Source organism: Phocoena phocoena, chromosome 17 (assembly GCF_963924675.1).
Source record: "Phocoena phocoena chromosome 17, mPhoPho1.1, whole genome shotgun sequence".
Classification (NCBI taxonomy): Eukaryota; Metazoa; Chordata; class Mammalia; order Artiodactyla; family Phocoenidae; genus Phocoena; species Phocoena phocoena.
Window position 1 is genome coordinate 73,876,378 of NC_089235.1, and position 17,002 is coordinate 73,893,379.

The window sequence follows — 17,002 nt, forward strand, 5'->3', positions numbered from 1 at the left end:
CTGTGTGGAAAAACCATATGATTGACAGCAGACTTCTCCTTAGACACGTGGAGGCCAGAAGGAAGGGGCACATTTTTCAAGTGCAAAAAGGAGAGAACTGTCCACCCATAATCCTACACCCAGCAAAACCATCCTCCAGGAATGAAGGGGAAACCAAGACATTCCCAGATGAAGGAAAAGAAAGAGAAGTTGTCACCAGCAGACCGAACCTACAAGAATGACCAAAGGAAGTTCTCTAAACAGAAGGAAAATGCTAAAACAATGACTCCTGCGACATCAAGAAAAGTAAAATGAACAAAGCAAAGTGTAAAAATATGGGCAAATACATCAGATTTCCTTTTTCCTGTTGATTTCCTAAATTACGTTTGACCGTTAAACAAAAAGTATAACTCTGTCTGATGTGGTTCTCAACGTCTGCAGAAGAAACTTTTATGACAATTATAAACAGGGGAGGGAAAGGGACACAAGGCTGGGACTTCCCCGGTGGTCCAGTGGTTAGGACTCAGCGCTCTTGCTGCTGAGGGCCCAGGGTCGACCCCTGCTCGGGGAACTAAGATCCTGCAAGCTGTACCCCAAGGCCAAAAAATCAATAAATAAAGGGACACAAGGTTTCTCCACTTCACTCAAACTGATAAAATGTCAACAAACAGCTCGGCATCTTGATTGCAGGGGTGGTTACACAGATCTACACATGTGGTAAAAATGGGTTAGAACCGTACATGCCCATTGCACCTACATTCATTTCTTGGTTTTGATATTGCACGTCAGTTTCACAAGATGTAACCACTGGGTTGGGATGATGAAAGAATTCTGGAAAGGGCTTCCCTGGTGGTGCAGTGGTTAAGAATCCGCCTGCCAATGCAGGGGACAAGGGTTCAAGCCCTGGTCTGGGAAGATCCCACATGCTGCAGAGCAACGAAGCCCACACGCCACAACTACTGAGCCTGTGCTCTAGAGCCCATGAGCCACAACTACTGAGCCTACCTGCCACAACTACTGTAGCCTGCGTGCTAGAGCCTGTGCTCCACAACAAGAGAAGCCACCACACTGAGAAGCCCGCGCACCGCAATGAAGAGTAGCTCCCGCTCGCTGCAACTAGAGAAAGCCTGCGCGCAGCAAGGAAGACCCAACGCGGCCAAAAATGAATTAATTAATTAATTTTTTTTAAAAAAAAGAGTTCTGGAGATGCATGGTGGTGATGATTGCACGACAATGTGAATGTCCTTATGCCACTAAACGATACACCTAAAAATGGTTAAAATGGCAAATTTTATGTTATATATGTTTTTATACTCCCCTCCCAAAAACATAACCATTGGAGTAAGCCTGGAAAAGGGTATGTAAGACCTCTCTGCACGATCTTTGAAACTTCCTGTGAATCTACTATTATTTCAAAATACAAAGTTAAAAAAAAAAATACTCCAGCCAACAAAACATACCAATGGCTGCTGCCAGCCTGGAGTCTCTGGAAAAGGCACTAAATCTGAGAAGCGGGGATACTGTTTGACATACCCATGACCCCGTCGAATCCCAACCACCCTATGAGGTCCAAACGTCCCACAGGGGTGGAGCGAGGTAGCTCACAGCGGGCAGCCAGGACCCAGTCCAGGTCTCTGTGCTCACCTCCGTGAGAAGCAGGGCTCTGCACCCCAGCACCTTCCATACCACCTGCACTCACTACCTACGGCCACAGCCCCGCCCAGCCCAATGTCATCCATCCTCTTAGTGATGCTGCTGCTAGGGACACAGTAGGCGCTCAGTGTTAGAGGAACTGACGATCACAAATAGCCTTAAACGTTTATCGATAACCGTAAGAAGACAAAATGCTCATTACTAGACGATTAAATTCCTCTATTTAAAAGTGACAGCTGCTTTTCAACCATCTTTTACTTGGATTGATTAACTTGAAAGAGAGTTCAGGAGCCAAAATTAAGGCCCTGTTAAACGGCCTACCTTATGAGAAGAACAGGATGGCAATTTCTTTCAGAGTTCTGTTTTTGTTTTCTTGTTGTTCACTCACCCTTAAGTTATTAAATTCAAAAGAGCTGGCAGCGTCCCAAGAGGAGTGGAAATACTTCAGCAACACGCAGCCAGATCGCGGCCACTCCGCGGTGATGGAGAAGCTCTCCGCATTGTGCAGGTTACTGCAGTCGAAAATACGCTTTTCCTTTTCCTTTATCTTCAGGAGAAGAAGCCTGGGCCTGGACAAAACACCTTCCTTCCATTTAGCTTATTTTGCAGAACTTTTCATGAGCTGTGGGTATGCCGTATAACGTCATCATCACCATCACACTTACTGAGAACTTGCTGTAACCAAAATAAGGGCATTCAAAGAGGAAGAGGGAGAAGAAAAGGAAGCTGAAATCAATTAAACCCTCACCATGAGCTGGCACCACGCAAGCCTCATGCCGAGAGCATTCAATCTTCACAGCAATCCTATGAGATAGGTTTCTTTATTGCATCTCCTCAAGTCTAAGACAACATCTATTTTAAGAGGCACTGATACTTCACATACACTAAAAAAGACTAAAATGCTACCAAATAAACGAAACCTCGCTGGGTTCTTATCACACCAATTGTACGACACCACCTGGTTTTAGGGATGTTAAAATCAGTCTTTGAATCAGTGAAACTCAGGAATATTTCCAGATTCCGATGGAGATGCGGCATGGCCAAAGTGCCCGGGAGACTGGACTCCTATCCCCCGTTCTTTCCTCGTAAGGCCCCATTTCCCCCCTCGGCACCCACAACAGACACACCGGGGGGCCCTGCCTCTGGGCTCACCTCCATGACCTCCTGCTTTCAAGAGACAAGGAGACAAACGTGTCCTGAGTACCAGGCACTTTCACACGCCTTATCACGTGTAACCCTGAGAGGCAGGGTGGCTGCTAGCAAGGCACCTCTGTGAGAAAAGGAAAAAGGCACCCTTTCCTTAAGACACTAGCTCCCCCTGTCAGAAAGTGGTCAAATACACTGATTTTGTCAGAACAAGATACTACCATTTGCAGAAAACTGTCATATACAACTGAATATACAAATCTATGATGTGAAATGGTCCCCTTAGAGGCGGTACCCTTGTGCAGTGTGCGACCTGCACAGCTGTACACAGTGGCCCTAATGAGTCAGCCACGAAGATACTATTATCCCATGTTACAGATGAAGAAGCTATAACTTGCCTAAGAGGATCGAGTTCAGGCCTATATGGTTTCAAAGCCACCTGGTCAACTCTCAGGGGACTTAAAAATCAGGTAGAAACACAGGTTGTATTCATGCATGTGTGCAGCGGTGGGGATGTCTATACAGGAACATACTAAACACATGCCACCAGAGGGCATGGGGAGGACGCAGAAACCCCGTGGCTGAGGCACCTGGGGTAGGATTCTCAGGGGAGGGAAGCTGAACGGATCCAGGAGGCGAGGAGAGCGACAAGCAGAACAGGGGAGAGCCTCAACCCCGGGGAGCCTCGAGTGTGTAGAGGTGGGGACAATGTCAAGGTCGGGGGGCAGCAAGGCCTGGTCCTCGGAACACCCACCACGGGAGCCTGCCCGAGAAAGGCAAGGGCACCCAGCCTCCAGAGCAGGAGGCCCATCGAGAGGGCCAGGGACGGGGCACGGCACACAGGAAGCTGGCCCCATCGGGAAGTCCCCAGTCCCGCGGATGCAGGCTGAGAAGCTGAATCTGTATTTGAAATCTGTGGATTTTTAAATGCTGGCAACTAAATGAGATTTTCCTGGAAAAAAAAAAAAAAAACAACCTGTGCAGGCCAAACAAATCAAGTCTTCAGGTTACACCTATCCTGAGAGCTGCCAATTTGCAACTTCTGAGAAAAGGTTTTCCACCTGGGTGACTAGGACCACTGTTAAGTGGCAGGAGGAACCTGGTCTGAAGAAACAGAGAGACAGACAGATGGACAGACACAGAGAGAGCTGAGGACCCAGACCCTTTCCCCACCCCTCTGGCTCCCCAGCACCCAGCAAAGCACCGGGCTCTGGGTCGGCGGATTCTGAATGCTACTTATTTCCTATTTCATAGTCTCTGAGTTTTTCAGATCTTCCACAATGATGCTGACATGTAATCCAAGAAAAAATTAAGATTAAAAAAATGTGCACTGACATTAGAAATAGAGGCACAGTAAGTGACAAAATAAGGTCTCCCTCTTGGGGGAGAAAGACACTGATCCCCAGACACCCTGGGCCCCAGACAGTCTGACAGGCTCCGGGCCAAACACCAGCTGAGGAAAGACAGCAGGGCCACAGCTGCCGACACTCGGCAGAGATGCAAACTCTGGTCACAGACAAAACGTGTCTCCCAGCTGATGGTGTTCTGATATTCCTCCCTGAGGCTGATTAGACATTTGTGTGTGTGGGTGAGCTGGGGGGGACATCAAACCTTACGCCTGTCCCTGTCGTTCTCTCGTAAGGATATATTAGGGTGACACCAAAAGTGCATAGTGTTTAGGTGACAAAAAAGAAGGAAAAAAGAAAAGCTGACAGATTTAGAATCGATGAGGAAAAGGCATTCTTTTTTTTTTTTTTTTGCGGTACGCGGGCCTCTCACTGTTCTGGCCTCTTCCATTGCGGAGCACAGGCTCCGGACGCGCAGACTCAGCGGCCATGGCTCACGGGCCCAGCCGCTCCGCGGCATGTGGGATCTTCCCGGACCGGGGCACGAACCCGTGTCCCCTACATCGGCAGGCGGACTCTCAACCACTGCGCCACCAGGGAAGCCCCGGAAAAGGCATTCTTGACACAAGAGTTATACTTGCTATAAGAATATACCTGGTAGGTGAGGACGGCCAAGCCTCGAAGTGCCCAAGTCCAGAGCTTGAACGCGTGGGCCAGGTGAGCCGGCGCCCAGGTGCACAGAGGGCCCAGGTACACAGAAGGCCTAGGATTAGGGGAGGCCAGGCATGGAAAGGTATGGGAGCTCCCAGAGCTGGGTGTCCTCAGAGAGTTCCCACGTGTCGGCCATGGGAGGGGGGGCATGAAGACAGCATGGCCCGAAGCGGCACCCCCGGCCTCCCTGCCCACCCCAGCTGCAGAATACCATTAGACTGCCTGCTCTGTTCACAAAGATCTGCATGTCAGTGACCGCACTTGATCCTCCCCGCTATCCTGTGGAGTAACCAAGTAGATGGTGCCACGACCACCAGCACCACCAGCACCACCACCAACATCATCACTACCACTGTCATCACCACCACCAGCACCACCACCACCAACATCATCACTACCACTATCATCACCACCACCAGCACCACCACCACCAACATCATCACTACCACTATCATCACCACCACCAGCACCACCACCACCAGCGCCACCACCACCACCATGACCATTAGCATTGCTATCATCGTCGTCCCCATTTACAATGGAGAGAGCTATAGGGCTCAGAGAAGTTAGCGAGATGCCAAGGACCCCCGGGCAGACAACACACAAAGTCAAAACCTGACCAAGACCTTCCAAGTTGACCTCCGTATCTGCCTACCCACGTGGGTCCAGCGCTGCTCCAGGAGGGAGTACTGAAGTGGGGCCCTGGGAGGGACACAACGAGCCTTGGGCCCCACTCTGCACCCTGCCTCGTGGCTAGAGAGACATTCCGAACGATTCGTTACAACTAAGCGTGGCTACACCAAAAAGGGGACTCTACCCTCTGTGTGTGTATTATAATTTACAACGGGCCCTCACTTCAGGGAGCCGTAAGCTGGAAAATGAGAGTGCCAGGTGCAGGGCCACCAGCCCACCCGGAACACATAGTTAGTATGCGTGCCCCTGCACGGCCTGGCAAGAGATCCAGAACTAGGGACAGAGAACCGCCACATACAGGGCATCAGCTTTTCTCGGCCAAAAAAAAGAAAAAAAAGGGTACCAACACACACAGTAAACCCAGGGCCTTCGGGCAAGAGTGGGCGCCATACGTGTGCCAGCAGCACCCCCTGGTGGCCAGTCTGAGCACTACACCCTCCATTCCCAGGATGAAGCCATTCCCAAGACTGAGCAGACAGACCCTAACGAAATCCGGCTATGGTTCCCCGAGGCCTAACGCTGCGATGCGGTGCTTTGCCCGCCACCCACTTAATCTTCACATTAATCCAGTGAGGGAGGAGCTGCTATCCCCATTTGCAAATGAGTAAACTGAGCCCAGGGAGGGGACTGCAAGGTCACAGAGCAGGTGAGCACACAGCAGAAGCACAGCCCAAGCCTGCCTGATGCCTGTCCTAAATGACAAGTCACCTCTTGATGCACAAAAGGGGTCGACTTCTCTGCACTGAGTCAGGCCGGGTTTCCCCTGGCGGGGCTGGGGCCGGGGGCTTCTGCCCCAGTGCCGTTTGGTCTCACAGTGAATTCAGTCTGTGAACATTCACGGAGCTGTTCGTCTCTTCGATACACACCTTTCTATGTGTAGGTTATACATCAATTTTTAAAAACTTAAACAGCAAATTTTTAAGGGAAAGATATAGGGGGGAAAGGGGATTCTGATTCACAAGTGAATCTCTTCTTTAAAATGACAAAGTGAGGTGAGAAGCCCAGACCTGGCCGTGAACGCACCTTGGCCATGTGTTCTTGGCCTCCCTCCTGAGCTTCCGCTTCTACATCTGCTGGGGCTGCAGGAGGACTGCAGGACACTCCCAGCCCGGTGACGGACACCTCTGAGGCACCGTCTCACGTAAAGCCACAGAAGGGCACCTGTCTGGGTCAGGACCTGGGTCCCCAGCCCCTAACCAGCCCCAGCTCCCCACCTCCAGTGAGCTGGAGTCTGCGTAAGTCTCTGAACCTCTCCAGGCCCCAGTGGGAAGTGGCCTTCGCATGGTTTAAAGCGGAACCTGGTCTCTGAGCCTCACCCAGAGGCTAATTTACAGGGAGACAGACAGAGCCGCCTGGACAGAAGCCAGGGTGTGCAGACGGCTCCAGCCTCCCCCCCATGGCCTGGAGGGGCCCGTTATGCACCTGCCCTCCCGCCTGCTACCCCACTCATGGATCACCTCCAAGGTGCCCTCCCAGCTCTGAGGTTCAGTGAGCTGAAGTTCCAATAAATGCACAGCCTAATTTGTGGTGTTATTACCATGCAGCTCATGGCTGATGAGCATGCCTTCTACAGCTCGCAAAGTTAACGTTCCTATTAAATGCAAAGGAGAAAGCCCATGGGTGTTCCTTTGTTGAAACAGGATTAGCAAAATAAAATGAGAAAGGCTCAGCAACAGCTATAATTAAGGCTGGGCCAACAGTTGCATTATAATTTTATGCATACGCATTTCTTCCATGTTGAAACTTGACATAATTTTTCTAAGTTATTTTTAAGCACTCTCAAAGTGAGAGCCCCAGGCAGTAGAGTCTACTACTCACATTTAACATAATCATAGCTGAAGAGCAGCCCCAGGGCCCTTTCCTTCGGAAAGCACAACAAATAATTTTATGTAAACAGAAACTGCACCCTCATCACCCAGTTGTCTAAGTGGCAGCACCGTCCCGCCCCAGCAGATGTGTGGGAAGCTCTGAGGATGTGGGGGCCCCCGTGAACGCTTCTGACACCGCAGCTCCCCTTGTGCAAATCACCGAGGCGGCCCCAGAACTCTTGACGCCATGCCTCCAAAGCGACCGAGTCTCCGGGATCGTTTCCATGGGAAAAACAAAATGTGCAAAATCCTCTCCCGTTTTGCGATGTATTTTAGGGGGACTGCGATGCCCAGGGCTGCCACATCACCAGGCCTCTGAGTTTCCGGTTTGGGGTTTTTGCTGTTCTAGTTTATTTTGGTTCCTTTCTGTGGTGGAGGCACCATTAGTCCTAACTTCAGAAGGTAAAGGGCTGCCTTGAACCGGCTTCAGCACTGGGCCTCAGGACAGAGGCTCCGGGGTCAAACCCCACCCATGTGGCCACATCTGCCTGGCTGGAGGGACCTCTCCCTTCCCAAGCCCGTAGGTCCTTGGCTGGAAACCCGCAGTGGCAACTGCAGCCGCCCTGCTGACCTCATGAGGACGGTGGAGACAGGGGTCACCATGTGGAGGGATCCTGGGAAAAGGGCTTTGTGGAGTCTGCTCCACATGACGCAGGTGCAGAGCAGAACTGGGAAGAATGGGTGAAAGGGGCTTGTGAACACAACCCACCAGGCAGGTGGACGCGGCTCAGCACGCACACCATTGCTGTACATACTGGGCAAGTTCCTGCAGATGGCAGGCGGGTCCCTGTGCACGGGTCACTGCCTCGCATGGGGAGACGCACACACGTGTGGCTCTCTGCAGAAGCTCTGGGAGGGCAGCCACCATGGCTCAAGAGGCCCAGCGCCCCATCCAGGCCAGTGCTGTCCCACAGAAATAGAACCACCGGGACTTCCCTGGTGGCGCGGTGGCTAAGAATCCCCCTGTCAATGCAGGGGACACAGGTTCGAGCCCCGGTATGGGAAGATCCCACACGCCACGGAGCAACTAAGCCCATGCGCCACAACTACTGAGGCTGTGCTCTAGAGCCTGCGAGCCACAACTACTAAGCCTGCGTGCCACAACTACTGAGCCCGCGTGCCACAACTACTGAAGCCCACGTGCCTAGAGCCCCTGCTCCGCAACAAGAGAAGCCACCGCAATGAGAAGCCCGCGCACCGCAACGGAGAGCAGCCCCCACTCGCCGCAACTAGAGAAAGCCCGCGCGCAGCAACAAACACCCAATGCAGCCAAAAATAACAATAAATAAATACATTTAAATTAAAAAACATTTTTTTAAAGAAATAGAACCACTGGTGTAATTTCAAGTTTTCAAGCAGCCACGTTAAAATGAAAAGAGACACAAGTAAGACTAAGTTTAATAATGTTGCGTTACCCCAGTGTGTCCAAAACATTATCACTTCACTTGTAATCCATTTTTAAAAGAGAGATGAGAAATTTCACATTCTTTTGATGTTGCCGTCGTACTAAGTATTCAAAATCTGGTGTGTATTTCCCACTTCCAGCACACTGCAGTCTGGAGTAGGACACAGATCCAGTATTCACATTATTTCCAGGACACCTGGCAACTTTTTCACTGCGGATCAGAGAAATGTGGTTTGCAGGTGCCACTCCCTGACAGCCAGCGAGACAGGAGAGGGCCTCCAGCACCCCGAAATCTTTGGGACCCACAGAGTTAGGAAAATGGAGACAAGGAATTAGGAAGCTTAGACCTTGCCGACCAGAGTTACTGTCCACACTGTTGAAAAAGAGGCAGAAGATGAGGACATTTATTACCACCACAGGCTTTAGACGCTGGCTGTCTGCTCCAGGCTCCTGAGGTCATAATCAAAGGAGATAAAATAACAGCCTGGGCAGGAACTGAAGGAAAATGTGGGAAACATGCAAACACAACTTCAAATTTTATTATTTTTTTAATAAGTTTATTTATTTATTATTTATTTTTGGCTGCATTGGGTCTTCGTTGCAGTGCGCGGGCTTCTCACTGCAGTGGCTTCTCTCGTTGCAGAGCACGGGCTCTAGGCGCGCGGGCTTCAGTAGCTGTGGCGCCCGGGCTCAGCAGTTGTGGCTCACGGGCTCTAGAGCGCAGGCTCAGTAGTTGTGGTGCACGGGCTTAGTTGCTCCGCGGCATGTGGGATCTTCCCCGACCAGGGCTCGAACCTGTGTCCCCTGCATTGGCAGGCGGATTGTTAACCACTGCGCCACCAGGGAAGCCCAACTTCAATCAAATTTTAAATACCTGCTTTACTTATCATGAAAGCCTGCCAGTTGTCTCAGTTACAAAGTATTTTGAACTTGCAAATTAATTCAAGAAGAAAGAACTGCCGTCTAATATTCAGACGTGTCTAAGGTCTGTTCAAATTCCAGAACAGAGCTTTAAATTTAAGCAAGAGCCACAGGGAAAAGAAGAATTTTCCAAACCCCACCAGCCACCCAGCTCCAGCCTACCAGAATGATCTGGTCCATTCTTCCTGGTAACCAATATATGAAGTAAACATTAGGTGTGTTCTCCACATACCTGGGCTATTCGGTTTTTCACTAGGGAAAAAAGTGGTTTTTTACTTAGTCTCACAATTCAACATTTAATGAATGCCTAATATATACCACATACTATGTATGCGAAGCACATTTAGAAATGAGTAAGACACAAACTCCAGAAACATAAACAAATAATGCCATGTTGCTCGTGAAAACAATTTAAAGTGACCGTGGTTTTATTCGTGGCCCAAATTCATAGACTGCTGCCTTGGAAAGGACAGAGAGTCCAGACTTGCAGCCAGTGCCCGACCTGCCCCTCACCGGTTTGGACAGCTACCACTCTTTTTACAGGGCAGGGACCTTTAGAAGGTCAGGCAGCCTGTCCTCCTCCCTGACTCGGCTCGTGCAGCCTTAAGGTGACCCTGGCGAGGCCAGCTCCTCCCACTGCATCTGACCAAGCCAGCGGCGGCCCCTGGACCTCCTCCCCTGCAGGTCCAGCATCCCGGTCTCAGCCATGCCTTGCCATACCTGACGGGTCCCGCTGCTGGGACAGCGCCTACACGGTGGCCGGGCCAGTCCCCACGTGCAGCCGCCCCCTCTGCAGGCACAGCTGTCTCCTAGGCTATCTCCACTTCCGCAGGGCCTTTCCCATGCATGTCCCCTAGGGGGCGATAAAGCGCAAAGGAGAACTCCGGCCTCGGGAAGCTAGTCCAGAGCTGCCTGAAATTCTGCAAAGTGGAGAGGGCTGGCGAGTGCTTTCTGCTTATCAAACTTTTTTTTTTTTTTAAATCCAGAACCTCATGCTTCAAGTTTCAGCTCCAACCTCAGGTTGTCAGAGAGGCTTTTCTTAAATCCCCTTCAATATAAATTAGGTCCCCATTATTTTCTCTTGCCCAATCCCCCCCCATCCTCCGCTTTGAAGCAATTACCGCAATCTGTAATCATGTATTTAACGATGTATTTATTTGTCTAACATGTTCCTCCTAAAAGACTGTAAACTCCAAAAATATCAATATCATTTAATTCAAAATACAGTTAAAAGCTTAAAGAGATCAATGTTTAAGGTTAACAAATGCTGCATTTCCTTTGTCGTGAGGACTAAAGCATTTCCAGAACGTTCACATAAGAACCCCCGAGGCTAAGGTTAACCAAGGCAGTCAACTCACACTTCCCAGAGAAACAGACAAAACTAAGGGCTGGGGAAGAAAGAGTGGCTCAGAGTGGGTCAGCCACCGGCCAACCCACATCCCGGTAAAACCAAAACTTCTCCGGTCCTCTGACTCCTGCCCAGCGACGGGTTAGGGCTGCCCCATGGCCGTCCTGGGGCAGGGCTGCACAGAACTTCGGCTCCAGGGGCCTCTTCAGAGTGGAGGGAAGGGCCTCACTCCCCAGGAAGGGTCTCTCTGAGGTGCTTCCAGTAACCCCGCAAGCCCTGCACCAACTCAGAAATAAAAACAGGGAGCAGAATTCAAAAGCTCTTCTCTCTACCACTGCAGGAGGGAATAGAGAATAATGGACCACAGCTGTGTGTATGGAGCCTGGAAAGTTTCATATCCCTGTGCCTGTTTGGTTCATCACTGCTCTTTCCCTGAAACCAAACACAGATGAATGCTGGCTGGTCTCTAAGCTAAAATCCACTCGATCACCAGTCCTATGGGTTTTTACTCTGGTCCATTTCTCTAAATCTGCCCCAAACCTCCACTCCCACACGCACTGCTGTGGGGTGAGTGTCATCATCCCTGGGATGCACCGTAATAGCACCTGATGCTGGGTCTTGCTCCTGCCTGCATCTCTGCCCCTCTAAAATATGTCCTCCTATTTATTCTTCATAACTTCAGAAATTATGAGAAAGCTACAGTAATTCACAGTGCAGTGCTGATGAAGGATAAACAAATAGACCAATGGAATAGACCAGAGAGCTCAGAAATGGACCCCCATGTAATTTTCAACAAAGGATCACAGTAACTAAGTGGCTGGGCTAGGTGCACCGCACCCCCTCAAGCCTTCGACTCTCAGGGCTTACTTCCATCATAGTCTCTGGCACCATCTCCTAAAGGATCAGTTCCACTGCTAGGACTGTGTGAGATCCTCAGGAGGAAACAGCGAATCATAACTGACTGCATTCTCACTTCCCGGCACAAACTTTGGCACAAACATTTGGGTGAACCAAGGAATCTGCTTGGAAGAAAAAAAAAAGGAAGAAAGAAGAAAGGAAGGAAGGATGGGAAGGGGGAAGGGAGGGAGGAAGGGAGAATCCTAAGGGGCAGAGAAGTGGTGGTGGCCCCAGAAGAAGAGGCCTGCTGGCAGAGATGGGAAAAAAATATCTAACAGAAAGAAGAAAGCCAGCTAGGGCCCTACAAGGAGGCTTGGGGCTGACTTACAAGGTCCTCCAGGTTGCCAGGACCTCCAAGACCCTCCTTTTCCAGAATGCGGCTCCCAAAGCCCCCCTGCTCCTTGGCTCCAGACGCAGGGGCTGATTTGGTCCCCTCCTCCCCCTACACCAGCAAGGCCAGCAGCTGCCTCTTAAGTCCGGTCCCCACCCTTCCCATCCTGCCTCGGCCCAGACCCAACTGGGGCACAAACGTGCCAGATTCCAGAGTTCAAAAATTTGCGGCTCCATTTGTTACATGATTTAAAAGAAGAAAAATCTGTTACCCAAGTTAAAATCCTTTTTCTATTAACATGCCAAGCATAATCTGTTTATAAGCATATAATGATATATTTTATGTTCCTTGAAAAAAAAGACGTAACTTCAAACCTACAATAGCTGTTTAATATGACAATTTGTTTCACCCCCAGATTACTTTTCTTTCTTTTAAAAAGAAATCAATCCGTGGGAATTCCCTGGCAGTCCAGTGGTCAGGACTCAGTGCTTTCACTGCGGGGGCCCAGGTTCAGTCCCTTGTCAGGGAACCAAGATCCTGCAAGCTGCATGGTGCAGCAATAAACAAATAAATAATAATAAAAGATTTTAACCAATCAAAGTCTATCACATTTTCCAACCACGACTGTTTTCAAGGAGCAAGTAGATCTCAATGCACTAAGCTGTACTGCAGAGAGACTGGGGTCTCGGTGAAAGGGGTAAACAGCAGTGCCCACAGCATCTGCAGTGCCCCATAACCCAGGTAGTGGGCAGGACCATGTCTCCTGCAGATGAAGCGGTGGGTTCCACGAGTTATGTGACTCCCTCAGGGCAGGAATCTGGCGAGTAGCAGATCTCTGGCCCCAGAGCACGTGTTCATTCCACCCTCCAGACGGTTCCAGCCCTTAAAGTTGACGCCTGCCCTTGAGAAATGGCAAAGACAGTGAAAGTTTAACAGAATAAACAGCTGCTAACAAAGAGAAAACAACTCTAGGCTAAATCCCTTCTACATAATTAAATCAGCCCCTCTTGCTGGGGAGGTTTTCAGAAGCAGCATGTACGAAACTATCTACAAAGGAAATGCAATTAAGGAGAGTCTTTTTAATATACCCAATTCTTGACTGCCCTTGCCCTAGGCAGAAACTTAATTCTACTGAAAGATAGCTGTCATTGAAAAGTTGTTATGTAAATTGTAAAGTAAGGGGAGAAAAGACACAGGAACCATTTTACAAGGTAAATGGGAAACTGGCTGAGAAGGGAGCAGTGCGGTAACAGATCTCCAGTTCACAGCAATGACCATCGTGGCTGGCTTACCATCAAAAAGCTGGACCTTAGAGACCAAATGCGACTCCATCTTATCATTTATTTTACCGGCTCTCCTACGTTAACCCAACAACCAAGCAAAACAGGAGACTCTTTTCAGGAATTAGCTGACCGCAAGTTAACAGCAACGTATTTTAAAACATGATTTTTGGTCACTGATTACACAGCTGAAAATTGAAGGAAACTACAACAAGTGCCAGGTTTAAGAAAAAAAAAAACTGTTAAGTAAACTCCAGAAGAGGAGAGGTGGGCAGTGCATGTCGTGTATCATCAGCAGTAGTCCAATGTCTTGGGAGAGGGAAGGCACCAAACAGAGCAGAGAGTGTAATAGTGAAGAACAAATCTGACTCCATACTGGATCTGGTTTTTTTTTCCTTTAAACTTTGTATTCTATTGCTTTTGCTACAAGTCAAGAATGTTGCCTAAAATATACAGGTCAGCCCATTCTCAAGGCTCTGACTTTTAAAGGTACAACACTTCTCCATTCACACAAAGATAAAAAGTCGCGACACACAGGATACCATTTGTCTTGGAGGTTTATAGGAACACTGTGACCAGACCTAGGTGCACAGCTGCGAGAACAGCAGATTCCGGCACCAAGAACTTCGCAGCAACCAACCAAACGCCCTCCACTTTTGGTATAAAAGAAGGCTAAATTCTAACTCAGGTAAGATGGTTCTTTGGGACACTAGTCCACCATCTTCTCAGTCTGCTGGCTTTCCAAATAAAGTCACCATTCCTTGCCCAAAAAACTCATCTCTCGATTTATTGACCTGTCGTGCGGCAAACAGTATGAGCTTGGACTCGTAACATCATCACTGTCAGAAAGAATGCCTGGCATAGTTCAGGGCTTCTGACCCACCACTCCGGTTCTGGGTCTTCTCCATCACTACACACACACACACATACACACACACACACACACTCACTTGCAGGAATCTGACACAACAATGGGATGAGGGCAGGACCAAGGGTCAAAGGACTCTTTACCATCCCCCAGGGTTTGGGCACCGAACACCCAGCAAACATAAGCTCTAGGTGTCTTCTGCAGCCCTCAGCATGCAGGACACTCAGTATAGCTGCTTTGGTATGAACCCGTAGGCTCAGAAGATGAAGATGGAGGGGCAGTTGTGGAGGGTAAGCCCTGCGACACTAAGCTTATATTCCCGAAGTCACTGGGCTCTGCCAGGGAACCAGGCTGGAAGGGGGCAGGAGGCGGTCAGATAGTTCATTCATTCTTCCATTCAATAAAGGCACCCTGGGCACCCACTCGGGGCCAGGCACTGATCCAGGGGTTAGAAGTACAAGCCAGGCAGGCACCCAGAAGTTTGGATTTCATTCCAAGTCAGAGGAAGTTGATTTTTAAAGCCTCAGCTCTGCCATTTCTAAACTGTATGAAGTTGACCTCTCTGAACTTTTGTTCCTCGTCAGTAAATGACACACAAATTAGAGGTGTCGGGAAAACTGAGTAGCAAAAAGCATGAGGTCAGTGCCCCAGTGTGGATGCTTACTGTTAATTACACAGGAAGGAGCCCCAAGGTCAACGTTTAAGGGCTTTGACCAGGTGTTCAGTGGAAGATCCATCGCGGTCCTGCATCCAGCCAGCAGAAAGGCCGCGTCGCCCAAGAAGCCAGGGACGGCTGCCTGGAGGAGGTGCCATGTCATCTTAACTTTAAAGGGTGAGGAACAAGGGCCCACAGAGCTAGGCGGCAGGTAGAGGCTAAATTACAATTTATCGGGCTTCCCTGGTGGCGCAGTGGTTAAAAATCCGCCTGCCAATGCAGGGAACAAGGGTTCGAGCCCTGGTCCGGGAAGATCTCACATGCCCTGGAGCAACTAAGCCCGTATGCCACAACTACTAGACCTGCGCTCTGGAGCCTGCGAGCCACAACTACTGAAGCCCGTGCACCTAGAGCCTGTGCTCCGCAACAAGAGAAGCCACCGCAATGAGGAGCCCGCTCACCGCAACTAGAGAAAGCCCGCGCACAGCAATGAAGACCCAACGCAGCCAAAATAAATAAATTTATAAATAAATAAATCACAATTTATCACAGGGTATTACTGGGTTACCGGCAGTAACCAGCTAATCCCTGGTGTTTATGGCTCCCTCTACAGGACACAAAGAAACTTTCCTTCAGCAGCTCGGTGGAACCCTTTCCCTTCAAAACATCCTGGCCAAGTACACGGGTCTAAAGGAACTATCCATTTCACAGAGGAGGAAACTGAGGCCAGGCAACAAGGAGGCCGAGCCAAGGCCCACGCGGCCACCGAGTCGGCAGCATCGGATTCGAACCTCCCGCCCGCCAGGACGCCTGCGCTGGGTCGCTAGCGCGCGCCCCGACCCCTCCCGTTGCCCCGGAAACGGCCCTGCACGCGCGAGCGCACTGCTTTCGCTTGCTCGTTCTTCCGCTAGCACCCTCGTTACTTTTTTTTTTTAATAAAAACCCAAGGCGGCGGGATACTGCCAGCGATTTAACGTGCCGTCGAAGGACGCCGCTACGTCCGCTCTCCGCCCTGGGCCGCGGATCCCTCCGCCGCCCAGCGGCCTGCGCGCTTCTACCCGACTCCAAGCTCGAAACGGCTTCCCGTGCGCCGCGCCGCGCCCCACCCCCACCTCATCCCCACCCCAACCCCCAGCCCGGCTCACCTGCCGCCCGCGTCTCCATGGCAACGCCCCGACCGCGGAGGAAAAAAAAGCCTCGGGCTCTTCTGGGCCCCCTCCCGCGCCGACCGAGAAGGCGGGGCGCTCCGCTGATGCTTCGCTTTTTATTTTTATTTTTTTAAGAAAAGAGCCGGCGCGGTTATGGCGAATCTGCGGCATCCAACATGGCGGATGGAGTCTTCGCCCTCCTCTTCCCGGGGCGCTGACGACGGCGTCGCGGACGTCAGGCTTGGATGACCCTCCCCCAGCGGCGAGAGCGGCCGGGCTGGGCCGGGCTACTGCGCATGCTCGGCTCCGGCGGTCGCGCTTTGTGTCCCGCTCCGCAGATTCCGTAGCTCCGGGTTTTGACCCTCTCCTGGGAAGGGGCTAACGAGAGGCGTGGAACGCAGATTGGAGGATTGGGAGTCTTCACAGTGCTGCCAGAGCCAGCATCTACCTGCCGGCCCATCCTTGGACCCACCCCTGCACTCCACCGGGCTGTACGAGGTTAAGGCAGCGCTGCGGTCTCAGTTCCCAGCGATTTAACTTTTCTTGGCTTTAGTTTACTAATTTGTCAATCGGGGCGGTAACAGCCTGCCTCCCTCTCAAAGGTTGCAGTGTTTCCTGAAGTGGGATGCTTTCCGCTAGGAGTACCCGACTTGATTTAGTCTTCCAGACTGAATTAAACAACTGGAACCGCCTCGACAGAATGACTGCCTTCTCTCTGTCCTCCGGTCTTGCAGAAAGTCTCAGTTGGGTGTG

At 50.6% G+C, this 17,002-nt stretch overlaps 1 non-coding gene across 1 annotated transcript; it reads left to right on the plus strand.

Annotated features, from left to right (window-relative positions):
- Positions 1-477: 477 nt before the first annotated feature.
- TRNAK-CUU (transfer RNA lysine (anticodon CUU)) lies at positions 478-550 on the plus strand. Its single transcript has one exon. It is a non-coding gene; the product is annotated as a tRNA-Lys (tRNA).
- Positions 551-17,002: the final 16,452 nt, after the last annotated feature.